The sequence below is a fragment of the Rhagoletis pomonella genome, unplaced genomic scaffold, assembly GCF_013731165.1.
Source record: "Rhagoletis pomonella isolate Grant_MI unplaced genomic scaffold, Rhpom_1.0 Rhpom_scaffold_00001, whole genome shotgun sequence".
Classification (NCBI taxonomy): Eukaryota; Metazoa; Arthropoda; class Insecta; order Diptera; family Tephritidae; genus Rhagoletis; species Rhagoletis pomonella.
This window is the reverse complement of record NW_023458555.1, coordinates 61,287,498-61,303,307: the sequence shown is the minus strand read 5'-3', so window position 1 is coordinate 61,303,307 and position 15,810 is coordinate 61,287,498. Positions and strand designations below refer to the sequence as shown.

Below are 15,810 nucleotides of genomic sequence, written 5' to 3'. Positions count from 1 at the left end.
TCATTAATATGCAAACCCTGACGCTGGATTCCGTGATGTGAGGCGGGCGGAAAGGTCTACCGGGACCGGGATATTTGTCTACCTCTGTTCTATAAAGTGGGAGTCTAAAGCAATTGTTTTCCCTGAGTATATATGAATGAGTTTCATTTATATACCGAAGATTGTCGCTCAGATAGTCTGGAAGTTTACCGTTCTTTATGTTGTATACGAATTTCATAGCATGATAGAAAACCTGTTGCTTAACACTCAACCAATTCATATATGTGATCATCTCCTGCGTAGGTGTATCGTAACGCTTATTTAATATGAACCTCATAGCTCTATTTTGCATTTTTTGCAATTTCTCGATATTTGCGTCGCTTGCTAAGAAGAAGATTGTTGCAGTATATAAAATGTGGTTCTACTATAGATCTATAGACCAGGGTTTTATACCTTCTTCTCAGATACTTACAAGATCTTTTCATAAGACCAATTTTTTTCGCAATTTTGTTCACTGTATACTCAACATGCTCATCAAATTACAGCTGAACTTGCAAGTTTTACTGGATTTTTACTGGATAAATTTTTACTAGCAACTATTTGCTAGTAAGAAAAACAGCTAATGGCATGATGCTTAATGTTATTCCCATTAACAAAATAATTGTTTGTGGTACTTTTAGAGTTGCAATTGACAAAATAAACCTTTTAAATATATAATAAGATGGAAAATATTAGTTTTAGAAGAAAAATGCATCGGAAATTAACAAATTAATCAACTGTTCATACAACTAGCAACTTCTTGCTGTTTTGCGTTTTCGTACTTTCTTGCGTATTTGGGAGTAAATATTGGCTTACTCTCCGAAATTTGGTCACTGGCAAGTTACTAGATATTTTTTGCTGGAGAATACGAAAACACAACTAATGCTGACAGCAACACAAAATGTATGCTACCATACGTTAAAAAAATACACCACAAATAAGTGCGTATAATTAGAGGTATAAGTGTACAATACGTACATTGCTCTTATTAAAAATAATAATATTAGGATCGATAGGGGTCTTACTCCTGATCATAACGGTATAATTTTTATCGGGGGGAAATAATACTTACTGGTGTTATTATAGTCCAAAGTACACAAATGTAGAAAACGTACATCGATAATTTGATAAATAAAAAAACCGCGCGATTTTTTATTAAAAATTTTCGCCTGCGGCGCTTATTTCATCAGAATCAATACTTCGATAAATAATGAAAATTGTTAATAAAAAATCGCGCGATGTTTTATTAAAAATTTTCGCCTGCTCCGCTTTTCCTATAAAAATCAATACTTCGATAAATAACTAAGTTAACATTTTGATAACAAAATCTCTCGATTTTAGACTGAATCACTTTTTTTTATCAATACATCGATATTTAATTAAAAAAAAAGTTAATTACAATGCCTGTTTTTATTGTTTCTCGTTTTCAGTGCTTTTTTTTTGGGCATTTTTTTGTTGTGTGGCAGCAACGACATCGCAGTACAATTGGTCTACAAAGCGAAAGGTGAGGTTGAAGTTGACAAATTTTGCAACTTAAAATTCAATTTTAATAAAAACTATAAGCCTCCGGAGGGTGGGGTTTTCAGATTTACAATCTGAAAAAAAGCCGCCCTAAACCCCTCATTTTTCTTATTTTTAAAAGCCGGGTTCCGTATTGGAAAATTTTCCCCATATGTACATATCGTTACCTTAATATAGAAAGGCCCTAACTCATTTTGTTTCGAAATTCAGCTCTGAACCAAGTCAGTAGATTACTCACTAAAGACCTTATCGAATTTAAAACCACCTACTAGATCCAAAAATTAGTTTATTAAAAACTAGTGTAATGAAGAAAATCGCAGCTGAAGAACTTGACTTTTTATAAAGTTGTATAATTACTCTGAAAGGAGCAAAAATGTTAGATACGGCCTTTCTATATTAAGGCAACGATATGTATGTATGTATAATAAAAAAAAATTGGGAACATGGTTTTAAAAAAATATTGTAAATACATACATATACGAATGTTTAAGTATGTATCGGGAGTCACTATGCCAACATTAGATGGTTGTAGTGAGGTCACGAAGCAGAATCTAACCTAATTTTTCACTTACATTTTTTGTTATATTATATTCATCCAATTGGCCTAAGACTTTGCCAGCTGGTTTTCGGTTGTGGAATATACGTTTTCCAATAACGTTTCTAAGAATTTTAATTAATCGTCGTTCATTTAACAGCTGAGGATGTTGGTATTCTGTAGCACTTTTTGCTACTCCACTATATGAACGGGTATGTATGCCTTTCGTCCTTGCACCTAAGAAAACACATACATACACCTATGTATAGAATTCCTGCTCCGAATTGTTAGTGAAGGGTGCAATTGCGCAGAGATAGAGTAGATTTCTAGTATTTTTCAGCGAACGTGCATAATAAATAAAATTCAAATATATTTTTTAAGAAACACAAGGAGTAAACACACATGACACTATTTGTTTGGGATTTCCACTAAAATTTTGAATACTTTAAGCTTAAATTCAGTGTATTTAAAGGAATCTTTAAAGGCAAAATTTTTCCCAGAAAAAACACTATTTGTTTGGGATTTCCATACTTTAAGCTTAAATTCAGTGTATTTAAAGGAATCTTTAAAGGCAAAATTTTTCACAGAAAAAACTGAATCGGAATTTTTTCCCCAATACGCCTTAAAATTTTTCATTTGTTGAAAAACAGCAGCATCTCCTCTAAATCGACTTATTCCCTTTGCCACGGCTATGCGTTAATGTTCTTTAAAAAATGTGTCCCCTTTTCAATAAATTCTATATATGTACATATACTTTTTTATTTATGATAATTAAAACACACCCGAAAAGAATTAACAACCGTGCGCACCCAACAACGCCATCTTTGCTTTTGACGTCCAGAAATTCAACACGAATGAAATTGTAAAAGAATTTGTATTTGACAAACAGTGCTGCCGCCGTCACTTCATTTGAAGTTTTACACTTCACTTTGGAAAGGGAAAAGTGAACCGGTTCGGGAAAACGAAACTCATGATAAAGCGATGCCAGATAAAACTTTGTAGCTTTGCGTGACATTTATAACTTTGCAGCAATGCGCCAGACGCAAAAGGTATGTCACAATGAACACCAAGAAAACAATTTTGTACTGCAATTTCGCTCGTCAAAATTGCTGTGGATTTTATATATTTTGCTTTAAAAATATCAGCTATGTGATTAAGTTTTATGTTTCTACATGACAACTCGAATTTGGACGAACCAAAATAAATATTAAACCGGCTGATTGTCAAAGCGCGCTAAAAGATGGGAGTTGGCCATCTTTTCGCTTCGCACTGCAGCTTCAACGATCTATGTGGCATGCTCTGTGCATTTTTATACAATTCATCTTATCTGTCAAAGCGAATCCGTCACGTAAAGCGCAGCAAAAGTTTTATGTGGCATCAGCTTAAAGGATCCCCAGAAATTCTTTTCTGCGTCACAGGGATGCTTTCGACTGACATCGAAGTTAAAGCTGAAATTAGTCAAGAACGTAAACCTACCGGTACGTAAACCCGAGTAAGTTGACACGATCCATGAACCAATTAGAACAGATCTGACCGGCTGAGAAGCAGCCATTTGTAATAGCAATAGAGAAAAAAGTGTGTGGCGTTCGTAATTTCGAAGTTGGCTATTTCTGTTTTGCTTCTTTTTTATGTGTATTTTGCCGATGGTTTATTTCAGTGATTTTTAAGCGATCTTCAATAAATTTTTTGTGCAAATGTAATTAAAATCAAGTGCGCGGTGATTGAATGAAAAAACACGTGCAAAAATAATAAATTGGTTAGCACAAATATGTGCTACAACATTGCTTGCATTTTTTTTTATTCTACGTCTTCATATTTTTTGTTTACTTTACACAGAAAATAACATAGCGCCGAAATCACAAACTTCAGCCAGAAAATTACTCTTTTCTTTTGCTTCATCTTGTCCGATCTTGTGTAGTTGGATTATGGACACGATCTGTCTTACCAAAGCCCCATGTATATGAAAACTCAACAACTCTGTAGTTGTAGCTCGTAGCCATGAAACAAAAATACAAGATCTTGCGGGCAGGAGAGTAGCCCGTTAGAATCGCATTTGGGAAAAAAGTTTAACGATTTTGACATTAGCCGTTTGTTTACATTTCTTCGTTGTTTACAATTTGGTGGTGGCTTTTTACTGCAATTTTCTTCATTTTCGCCTGTGACACCGTGTGTCCCCATAAGATAAAGAATAATTTAACACAACGGCATGATTGACAGAAGAATTTGCATAATAAAAATGATTATTCATGCGTTCAACAATTTCGCGGTTTTCTCCGTTCTCTTCGTTGTTTACTTCTTACAACAAAGATGGTGTCGAGATTTCGGCAGCTAGAAAATAACTTTTTTCTTTCTTTCCTTCCCGCGTGATCTTGTGTCTTTCGTTCATGGCTCGTAGCCAAGATTCAATAACTACAGGTTGTAGCAATCGTACAAAAACAACATTTACCGTTGGTATAAACTCTTTGTGTCATCAACATCTTCTTTATATATTCATATTCGTATGTATATGTATATCCTGCATACCACGATTTAATTTTTTTAAGAATTTTCTTTAAGAAATCGTACAGAAATTTGTTTACTAGTTCTTGTTCACCGCTTCATATGTTTTTCTTTAAAGATTCCTAAAAGAATCGTAACAAATTTCCGAAACTCTTAAAGATTTCGGGAGCATTTGTTTGCAGGGTATATATTCATGAACCAAAAATATAAGATCACGCCTTCTTAGTAGCCCGTTATAATCGCATTTAGGAAAAAAGTTGGGCGACTTTGACATTAGCCGTTTACATTTGTTCGTTGTTTACAATTTGGTGGTGGCTTTTTACTGCAATTTTCTTAATTTTTGCTTGTGACAACGTGTGTACACATAAGGTAAAGAATAATTTAACACAACGACGTGATTTATAGAAGAATTTGCATAATAAAAATGATTATTCATGCGTTCAAAAATTACGCGTTTTTTTTGTTCTCTTCGTTGTTTACTTCTTACAACAAAGATGGCGCTGAGATTTCAACAGCTAGAAAATAACTTTTTTCTTTCTTTCGGGAAGGCGTGATCTTGTGTCTTTCGTTCATGGCACATATTTACGTATATGTGTATTGTGGCGAATACTGCGGCAACACAAAGCGAACAACGAGAAATAGGCAGAATGTTCGAAGAATGACGTAGAATGTTCCACAAAGAGAAACGTCAAGTTGGATGAACACTGCGAACAGCGAGAGAAAGAGAATGAGCGATAAACTTCAGAATGTTCTAGAGTTGCCATAAGTGCCAGCGCAGGTATATAAGGGCGCCGCCACCACGAGGTGAGTTAGTTACAAGTCAGCAAGCTACAAGTAAAGTGAGCAGAGAATTGAGTTGCGAATAAGCAAGCTATAAGTTTAATTGTGTTAACAAGTAGTAAAGCGTTGTTTATGCTTTGACAAGTATTGTAAAGTGTTTTTACTGTATTAGCAAGTATTGTAAATTGTTTGTTGAACAATAAAGTTAATTGTACTACAATTCGGTCATCGATTGCATTTATTTAACAATCCAGCGATACGAACCGAGAGATTTGGGAAATCCGGACGAGGTTTCAAGGATAATCGTAACAGTATGTATACGTGGATATGCAAACAAAGCAAAGCAGACGATAATTTGACACAAGCGTACTCATAAGAAGAGGCATAGCTTCTATCGCTATCACCTGTAATTGATGCGTCTTCCTCGTAGCGCAGAAATCTGCGGAATTTAGATTTTTCCGTGGCAGCTGATTTCTTCCTTCTTTAGATGGTTGCCACTTCGTCAGTATTGCAGATGGTAAAAAAGTTATAAGTTCCTATTCAAAATATGTTTATAATATTTGAAATTTACTATTGAATACGGTTTTTTGTTGAAAACTAAGTAGTTTATAGTTGCGTTTTTTTACTCATTTCCAGTAAAATCCAGTAAAAGTTTTTACGAATTTTCATGTTTTGGCGTTTTCGTACGCAAAAACTTGCAAAGTAGGGGAAATTGAGAGAGCGGAAAATGACAGCTGAAGTTGCAAGTTTTTACTGGATTTTACTGGATAAATTTTTACTTGTAAGAATTTGGCAGTACGAAAAACAGCTGATCGCATGTTGCTGTATGAAATTTAAACTAATAAGGAAACTGTTTGTGGATTTTTATTGTGGAAATTTTCAAAACAAACATATTTAAATATAAAATATATCGTTTTATTGGGAATATGCTGCGAATAAACAACCAATTTATCAGCTGTTCATGAAACTTGTAAATTATTACTGGAAAAGCGTTCGCGTACTTTTTTGCAAATTTTTTCTATGAGAGCGAATTCTTAGAAATAAAGTTACTGGAGAGTTACTGGCAAGTTACTGGATAATTTGTAAAAAAACACAACTTATATTTAGCTACACAGCCCAATTCTCAATATTCCCGAGGATTTCATTTCTCGCGGATTTGACTTTTCTCGAGAATAAAGTCCTCCTATTCGGAACTGCCAGGGAGCAGCATTTGTGCCAAAAATTTGGGAGCAGGAAACTCGAACTTTCGAAGAGCTGTTTGACAGCTATTTTGACAGCTCAACTCCCGCCATTTAATTTGCGTGTTTTACACATAAAAGTGTGTTTCACATAAAATAGTATTTCAGATTAAAGTTGTTAATAAATTAGTGCGCCGAAATTTCAAATCTGTATTTTAAATTAAAGCTCAATCCTTTAACTGCACGGGTAAGTTGAAAGATGTTAATTTAGATCGCGCGTTTTCTTGTAATAACCCGAAATAAGTGGGCAAATAGCATATATGTAATACTTCTATATTGGCAGTAAGCTAACTTCTCAATGTGTAAGTATTCCGAAATCAAAGCGAGAACTGTTTTTATCAATGTATTGTGTACTTGAGTGCCGTTTTTGTTTGTGTTGTGTACATGTTTATTTATAAACGTTTGTGTTACTTTTCTTTCGTACGTGTTTATTGATATATCTGTACTGTAGTGTTTTCGGACGGTACTAGCTCTTACTGCCAATATAGGAGTATTACATATATGGCAAATAGGATAAGAGTACCCTTTGCAAAGTCTAGTCGCCACTGTGAAATTCACACAGTGAATTTCGGAAGCCACGTTATTAATAAACTAGTGCTCCGGAAATTGAAATATTAGTGCTCAATTAAAATTTAGTCTTTTAACTACACATGCGAGTTGAAATATTTTGATTTCAATCGCGCGTTTTCATGTAATAAGCCAAAATAACCTAGCTTCCATTAGGCTTATTAAGATTTCTACCTGTTTCTTATTTGTTGTTTTGGACCTAAAATGAAAGGTTTAAACGTTTTATTACACCAAATTTCTCGTAAATTGTAATTAACTTACATTTTTGTAGCAGCTCCCTTTTAATATACCGGTGAAAATTCTCCCAGAATAACGAAATCAATTCTCCTCCTTTTTTACATTCGTAATACTGTTAAGCTGATGCCAGATAAAACTTTGTTGCTTTGCCTGACATTTATAACTTTGCCAGCGAAGCGCCAGACGCAAAAGGTATGCTACAATGAACGCAAAGAAAACAATTTTGTACTGCTTTTTTAAGGTGTTCTTACACGATATGTGTTTGCATGTGTACATGCCACTTTTTCCATATGGAAATGCCAACATATCGAGTAAAGGCAAATTAGATTTGTTTCTGTACAAAGCAGATGCACATACATGGGAAATAGAAATGTTTCTATTTTCATCTGACACACAGATAGAATCATCTGAGTCTTATTTATTTCGTTTTCAAAGAACGTATTTTTAACTAGTTAAATAAAGACTGTGAATTTGACAGACATACGCAATTACATATGTATTGAAAACGTCACATTTACAGATGCAAATACACATCGTGTAAGAACACCTTTACTCGTCAAAATTGCTGTGGATTTTATATATTTTGCTTTAAAAATATCAGCATGTAATTAAGTTGTATGTTTCTACATGAAAACTCGAATTTGGACGAAACAAAATAAATATTAAACCGGTTGATTGTCAAAGCGCGTAAAAAGATGGGAGTTGGCCATCTTTTTGCTTCGAGCTGCAGGGCCAATGATCTATGTGGGGCTTTGTGCATTTTCATACAATTCATTTTATCTGTCATAGCGAATCTGTCACGTAAAGCGAAGCAAAAGTTTTATGTGGCATCGGCTTTACGGTTAAGGCCCGTCCACATAGAACTTTGGCGTTGCGTTGGCGTTGGCGTCGCTTCAACAGCTGACTATGAATACATGAATTCAAATGCAGCCGTCCACATAGCCAAAATTCGACAACGCTCACGCCAACACAAAGCAAAAAGATGGCCAACTCTCAACTTTTCGCGTGCGTCGCTCGTCAGCTGTTGCGAATAAATAAAATTATGTGAAATATTTTTCCTTTTTAATCAAGTGCGGGCAAGAAATATCGTTTTTAATGCAATTATTGATATGAAATATTAATTTATCTGTCGTTAATATGTTAATTTAGTGGCCCAAGGATTCGCTGCCAAGCGTTCATTGTAGCAAGCATACTTTTAACGTGCGTTCTGTCAAACCAACGCCAACGCCAAAGCCAACGCGAAAGTTCTATGTGGACCGGCCTTTACCCTTTAAACTTCGAGGTATTTCCCAAATAGCTTTCGGTTCGTATCTCTGGATTGTTAAATAAATGCTAACGATGACCAAATTATAGTACAATTAACTTTATTGTACAACAAACAATTTACAATACTCGCTAATACAGTAAAAACACTTTACAATACTTGTTAAAACAATAACAACGCTTTACTAAACTTGTTAACACAATTAAACTTATAGCTTGCTTATTCGCAACTTACTTCTCTGCTCACTTTACTTGTAGCTTGCTGATTTGTAACTAACTCACTTCGCTGTGGCGGCGCCCTTATATACCTGCGCTCGCACTTTTGGCAACTCTAGAACGTTCTGAAGTTGATCGCTCATTCTCTTTCTCTCGCTGTTCGCAGTGTTCATCCAACTTGACGTTTCTCTTTGTGGAACATTCTACGTCATTCCTCGAACATTCTGCCTATTTCTCGTTGTTCGCTTTGTGTTGCCGCAGTATTCGCCACACTGCCCTCCACCTAAGTCTGATCGTTCCGATCAGACATACTTGCCGCTCCAACCGCTGCAAGTCTTACCAAGTGGACCACTTTCATCTTGGTCCTCGGTCTCCCCATTGTCTGGATTTGATGCACTGCGTCCTTCAGCCGTTTGTTAATCTTCGAATCTTTCCAGTCACGTCTTTGCTTGGAGTTGAAGCTCAGCTTCTGCTGCGACATGTACAACCACCATGCGTTACTGGACATTACTTCCGGCGTATCTCCGGGAGTGCACCATGTCACATGGTCGTGCTTCTGCCGGCCACTGGCGGTGACCAGACCATGTCTCTTCTCGTTGGCACCCTTTTCGCCAGATCTATGCCGCACCATCTGTCCATGATACCCAGACTCCCGCCTTCGGGCTTCACTGCCGTTAGGACATCTTGCTACATCCGGATCCTTTCGCTGAAGCTTCCGCCGTCGTTTCGTATCTCGCTCTTTCGCCGGCGTCAACCTCTTTGACCGGACATGTATAACCTCATCCTTGGCTCCCGGTTTAACTGCTCGCCTTTGCCGACCACCTTTTTCGGGATACTTGAAAGCGCGCCTACTGTTTCCACAGCCGCTTCCATTTCCGGCCACCGGCGTATCAGCATTGTAACGTGGTTCAGCGGCTTTCCTCCTGCCGGAAACACTGCCTGGCTCGCCCTGACCACTTCCTTGTTGCGACCTCTTCTTCACTGAGGGGGCGGAACCGTCACGCTTTTCCTGTATCGGTGAACCGCTTCCTTCTCCTGACGAAACCACTCCGTCTCAATCACTGCCAACCTCCGCCCAACAAACCGCTTCCGTTTCTGGTGGAATCTTCGACACTTCCTCTAAGACTAACCGTCTGCTGCAGCACTGGCTGTCATAACCAACCCTAAGTGGCACTTTCCTGTGACGATCTGTCAGGATCATTCTCTGGAGGTCAATCTTCATGCCTTGGCCAAGTAAGAAATCCACGCCAATGATGACTTCATCCACAATGTCTGCCACAATAAACTTAGTATACGAGGCCACATCGTCGATTATTACCTCGCATGGTACTTCTCCTAACACTTGGGTGCGTTCACCAGTTGCAGCCAGCAGCTTTGCTCCAGGTAGTGGCTTCACATAAAAAGTGGCCAAATCCGTTCGAATAATGGAACGTGTCGTTCCAGTATCCTGCCCATTCACACATCCACCAATAGTGAGGTTGCATGCTTTCCGGCCAATTTGTGATACAGAGATTATGGGCCCTTCAACTTCTGGAGCCAGCACGCGGCCCTTCCTGATGGCTCGTTTCAGTTTAACGACTGATTGGAGTTGGCTTCGTCTCCTTCAGCCCTGCGTTTGCGTCCTGCTGAATTGTTGAGCCGACTGGAACTTGCGCTGCAACCGCGGGCGAAGTGGCCTGGCTTTCTATATTTAAAACATTTGCCAGAGCTATGCTTTTTCTCTCCCAGCAGTTGGATTAGCTTCCTCAGCATTTCCTTTGTCTCGTCCGGTGTTTCCACTTCCACGTGATGTGCTTTGTAGGATGGTCTACTCAGGAGCGCCGCCGTTTCACGCGTCTGAGCATACGAGACAGTTTCAGCAAATATTGGCTTTGGATTCGCGAACGTCTCTCGCTTGGTATACACGTCCCGCATTCCGTTGATGAACCTCTGGATTTCTACTCTTACGAGGTGCTCACCAGATTCATCTCCAATTGTCAAATGAGCCAACCTTTCAACCTCGGAGGCGAATTCCTGTAGAGTCTCGTTGGATTTCTGGCAGCGATTCTCCAGCTCCATCTGGTAAATCTGTCTCCTGTGCTCGCTACCATAACGTCTTTCCACTGCACCCATTAATGCATCGTAATTGTTCCTTTCAGTCAGGAATTGTCTGCAAGATTTCCGCTGCAGGTCCTTTTAATGCCACGAACAGAGCAGCGGATTTATCCTCCATGCTCCAACGATTTGCTGTAGCTGTCTTCTCGAACTGGAGCTCAAAAGACTTGGATGGAGTCTTTACCTTGGGAGCACTTATCGAAGTAGCTGGACGATTCATCTGCAAATCTCGGGGCGACCTTCCAACTCTTCTACCTTAGCCTCGACCGTATCCTGTATATTCTTGATTTTTTCGTTATCTCTAGCCAAATTCTCCTGCAGTTGTGTAATCTTTGCATCCTGCATTTCCAGCAACTGTGATACGTGTGTCTTCTGTGCCTGTAGCTGCAACGAAATATCTGACAACTGTCTTTGCATCTGAGGTAAGGGTGGGTAACTCTGTAAATTTTGGTGTGCTGACTCAGTAACTCCAACTCACTTTAATGAGTCAGCACAGTGAGCTGGCACAAGTGTGCTATCGCACAATTGGTATGTACATCGAAATTTTTGATGATGTTAGTAATCGAAATCGATTTAGAAAAGATTTTCTTTAGCTTCTGTTCATAGCTGGCCGGCAAAATTTTAGAAAGCTGATTTCAACTGGTGAGTTCATTTGCAAAATAATTCCCCTTGGATGTATTAACTTCTAGCCCAGTTATGCATACTTAGCTTTGCTTGAGAGTTGTCATATAAGAATCTGTTAAATGGGCTATGCATGTAAGCGGTTACCCAACGCATAGCTCTTCTCATGTAGAATTCTGTTTGGTTTTGATTTTTACGTAAAAATGGTATAACAGTGCAAGTATGCATAACTGGGCTATTCGCCTTGCTTCTTGTTAAATTTGGTAGTCGTATATTCAATTGATGGTTAGTCTAGTGATGCCATCTATTATGATACTTTTTGGAAGATCGTATTGTGTGAATGTGTCAGCTCATCCATTGAGTTACCACATCGACACAGTTCTAAACAATGCAAGCCGCACCGCGCTTTTTTTCAGAGGTGAGTCTGAGCGTGCGGCACAGTTCTAAGAGTCAGCACAGTAACTCAGCACAGTGCTGAGTTACCCACATCTTTGACATGGCAGCCAATAACGTGTTCATGTCCATAGCTGGAGCTTTTTTCTGTTCTTCAACCTTCCCCGATGTCTGCTGAACATCCTTCGACGTACAAGCAGCCTCATCCTTTTGTTCGTCTTTTGCGGATGCATCGTCAAGTTTACCCTGGAAGTCGTATTCGTCCACGTCGATGCCTTCTGCTTCTATAGCCTCTCGCAGCCGTGATTGTAACTCCACTTTTCTTCCGGAGGTTGCTAAATTTCGCTTCTCCAACTCCTGTTTGAGTTCCTCAATCTTTAAGTCCTGAATTTTTGCCATTTTCAAAAGTTTATCCTTCGGGATTTATTTAACAATCCCACTTCTGACACCAATTGTTACGATTATCCTTTAAACCACGAGGGATTTCCCCAAGAATGATAGAATACAAGATTGCGCCGTCCTGGGCGTTGACATTTGTGTACCATAAGTAAACAGAGAACAGAGCGAAAAGAAGAACGAGTAGAAGCTGCCAAAATAGTTCAATTTACAGCGAAAAGCGTGTTTTAATTTTGCTAAATGCGAAAATATTGCATTTTTCACCTAATCTTTTAGAGAATAGGTAACGTTTTAGTGCACGCCATTGCTTTGCAACTGAGGCTGCTTCAGCAAACGTTTTAGTGCACTCCATTGCTTTGCAATTAAGGGTGCTGCAGAAAACTGCGGCAGCATCTCAGCGGGATTGATTAGTTAACTTGCTAATGGAGGCTGCTTGGAGCAGAAGCAAAATCATTCTGAGGAAATGCTGTTAATATAATAATAGAAACACATTTTGGGAACGACTTTGCCGTGCGCTATGTAAACGAAATGCAGCGATTGGTCCCAGCGGTACACTTGCATCTACGCTTCTTGCATCTTGACGGCTGTCGCAATTTAACAAACAGTACTTCATTGTACTAGTTTTTAAGCAGTCTTCAACTCAAAAATCACTCACAAATTGCAAATTAACACAGTTTAAACTGATTTTTCACTTATAATTAAAATTTCTCTTTCGCTGATTTGTAAACAAAGGTTTATTCACAAGTTAAATGCTAACGATGACCAAATTGTAGTACAATTAACTTTATTGTACAACAAACAATTTACAATACTCGCTAATACAGTAAAAACACTTTACAATACTTGTTAAAGCCATAACAACGCTTTACTAAACTTGTTAACACAATTAAACTTATAGCTTGCTTATTCGCAACTCACTTCTCTGCTCACTTTACTTGTAGCTTGCTGACTTGTAACCATGAACCAAAAATACAAGATCACGCCCTCTTTTTAGTGGCCCGTTATAATCGCATTCAAGAAAAAAGTAGGGCGATTTTGACATTAGCCGTTTGTTTACATTTCTTCGTTTGTTTACATTTTGGTGGCTTCTTTACTGTTAGAAATCGAATTTTATGTGTGGCTTCTTTACTGTTAGAAAGCGAATTTTATGCAATTTTGATTTAATTATATTAATAAAAATGAAGTGCGCCGCAATTTTTTGTAAAAATAATTACTACAATAATAATAACGTGAGTTTTTTTGGTTTCCCGAAGGAGGAAAGCGTACGTAAGCTGTGGGAGCAATTTTGTGGTCAAAGCGTTAGCAAAAGTGCAAAGATTTGCAGCGCCCATTTCCTCCCGGAGGATTTTCAGAACTGCTTGAAGTTACAAACGGGTTAGTTCAAATTTTGCATAGTTACTTATGTATATTGTATAGTTTGACCAAAATTCCAGAATTTGCGAAGTTTCCAATTCTGAAAAAAGGGGCTCTTCCGACCATCAACAATAGTCAGCATGTTACTGAAGGCACCCATAGCGCTAGAAAGCTCAGCATTTCAGACTTGCTGGAGGCTGCCAGAATAATTGCAGAGGCTGTGGAGCAGGGAAATATAGCCGTGACTGCGAGGATTTCTATAGTGGAGGTGGCAGCCGATAACAATGAGCAGGAAATTGAGAATGACCCTGTGGCCCAAGGCACCCATAGTTGTGGATTACAGGAAACAAAAAAACTCGGCATTTCCGACTTGTTGGAGGCTGCCAAAACAATTGCAGAAGTTGAGCAGGAAAATGTACCCGTGACTGCAAGAATTCCTTTAGCGGAGGTGACAGCCGAATACAAACAAATTCCAAGTGCTACAAGGCTATTGGAACAAAAAATGTTAGTCAAATACTGTAAAGTTAATATACATACTTTTAGTTCATACGACGGTTATGATATTTTGCAGAGAATTATTTAAACGTGAGGCAGAAGGAAGACAAAAGTTTTTTATAGAAAAAATGTCAGTATTTAAAGAAAGGCGCTATTATTATTATTACTTTATTAATATTTTGTGATTGATCCAGTGAAGCGATGGAGTGCGAAATTCATCGATTGCGAGAGTGCTCCAAAAATCGATTGGAAGACAACATGAAATTGCAGCAGAAAATGTAATAACAATGTGATAGTGGTTATAAAATGTGTTAAATAATATTTGTAATTTTCTCTTAGTGAGTCACTAAGATGCGAAAATTTGGCACTGCTGGCGAGTGAAAACGAATACAAAAAAATTATGACTTCCCTACAGAAACGCATAGCAAGCACTGAATTCGAGCAAAGGAACATTGAAGAGAAGCTCCGAACAATTTTCACTCCCGGCCAAATAAAAAAAATAAAGCGTGGAAATAAACGTATGAGATGGGCTGAAGACGACATATCGCACTCAATAACGTTTTACTCGACAAGTGCGAAGGTATATAGAGTGCTGAAAAAGAAGGGTTTCCCGCTTCCTGCAGTGCGTACTCTTCAAAAGTGGGTGAAGAAAGTAACCATTAACACCGGCATAATCGAGCCGGTCACAAAAATTTTATCAGCTGCTGTTCAGCTCGATGCGGTTCAGAAGATATGTATCCTGAGCTTCGATGAGATGAAGATTCGTAAAACATATTGCTACGATAAATCTTCTGACACCACGTATGGACCAGTTGATTACGTGCAAGTAGCTATGCTAAGAGGTATATACATATGTTTTTACTTATAATAGTATTTAATATAACATATCAATAAATAAGGCTAATCATTTTTACAGGTCTGATGTCGAAATGGAAACAGCCGGTGTTTTATGATTTCGACTGCAGGATGACAAAAGTATACCTTTCAGCATCATATGCTCGGTGAAGACGTGTGGGTATCATGTAGCCGCTGTTGTAAGCGATTTAGGCGGAACAAACCGAGCGCTATTTAATGATCTCGGTGTAAGCACCGATACTCCATGGTCAGTAAAATTTAATATCCTAATACGTACACTACTTTTATTTTATAGTGTAAAAAAATGTTCTTACTTTTAGGTTTTTGTACGATGATAGGCGAATATTTGTGTTTGCGGATCCACCACATCTCATCAAGCTTCTTCGTAACCACTTTTTGGATAGTGGTTTCACGGTAAACGGCAAGGAGGTGAAGAAGGATACAATCGTCGAGTTGCTCTCGTGTACTTCCTCAGAGTTATCAATAACTCACAAAATTAATAGCAGCCACCTCAGCGTTGTTGGGCCCCAGCGACAAAAGGTGAAAATGGCAACAAAGCTTTTTTCCCACACCGTTGCGCAAGCAATTACGCGTGCTGCCAGCTTAGGCTACCTCGGAGGTCACAATTGGGAGGAGTGCCATAAAGTATTCAAATTGGTAACTAGTGCTTTAACATCATATTTTTTCAAATTTAGGTAATGCAACCCTTCCTTTTCAGGTAAATGACTG

General features: G+C 38.2%; 1 protein-coding gene across 20 annotated transcripts in view; it reads right to left on the bottom strand.

Annotated features, from left to right (window-relative positions):
* Positions 1-2,934, bottom strand: part of LOC118746855 (FERM, ARHGEF and pleckstrin domain-containing protein 2) — a 491,681-nt gene extending 488,747 nt beyond the window's left edge. For 7 of the 20 annotated variants that reach the window (XM_036480813.1, XM_036480822.1, XM_036480830.1 and 4 more), the window contains exons 1-2: positions 2,857-2,934; positions 2,112-2,400 (exon numbers count right to left, since the gene is read on the bottom strand). The gene's annotated coding sequence lies outside the window, so the exon portion shown is untranslated. The other 13 variants (XM_036480929.1, XM_036480944.1, XM_036480952.1 and 10 more) reach the window with 9 other exon arrangements.
* Positions 2,935-15,810: the final 12,876 nt, after the last annotated feature.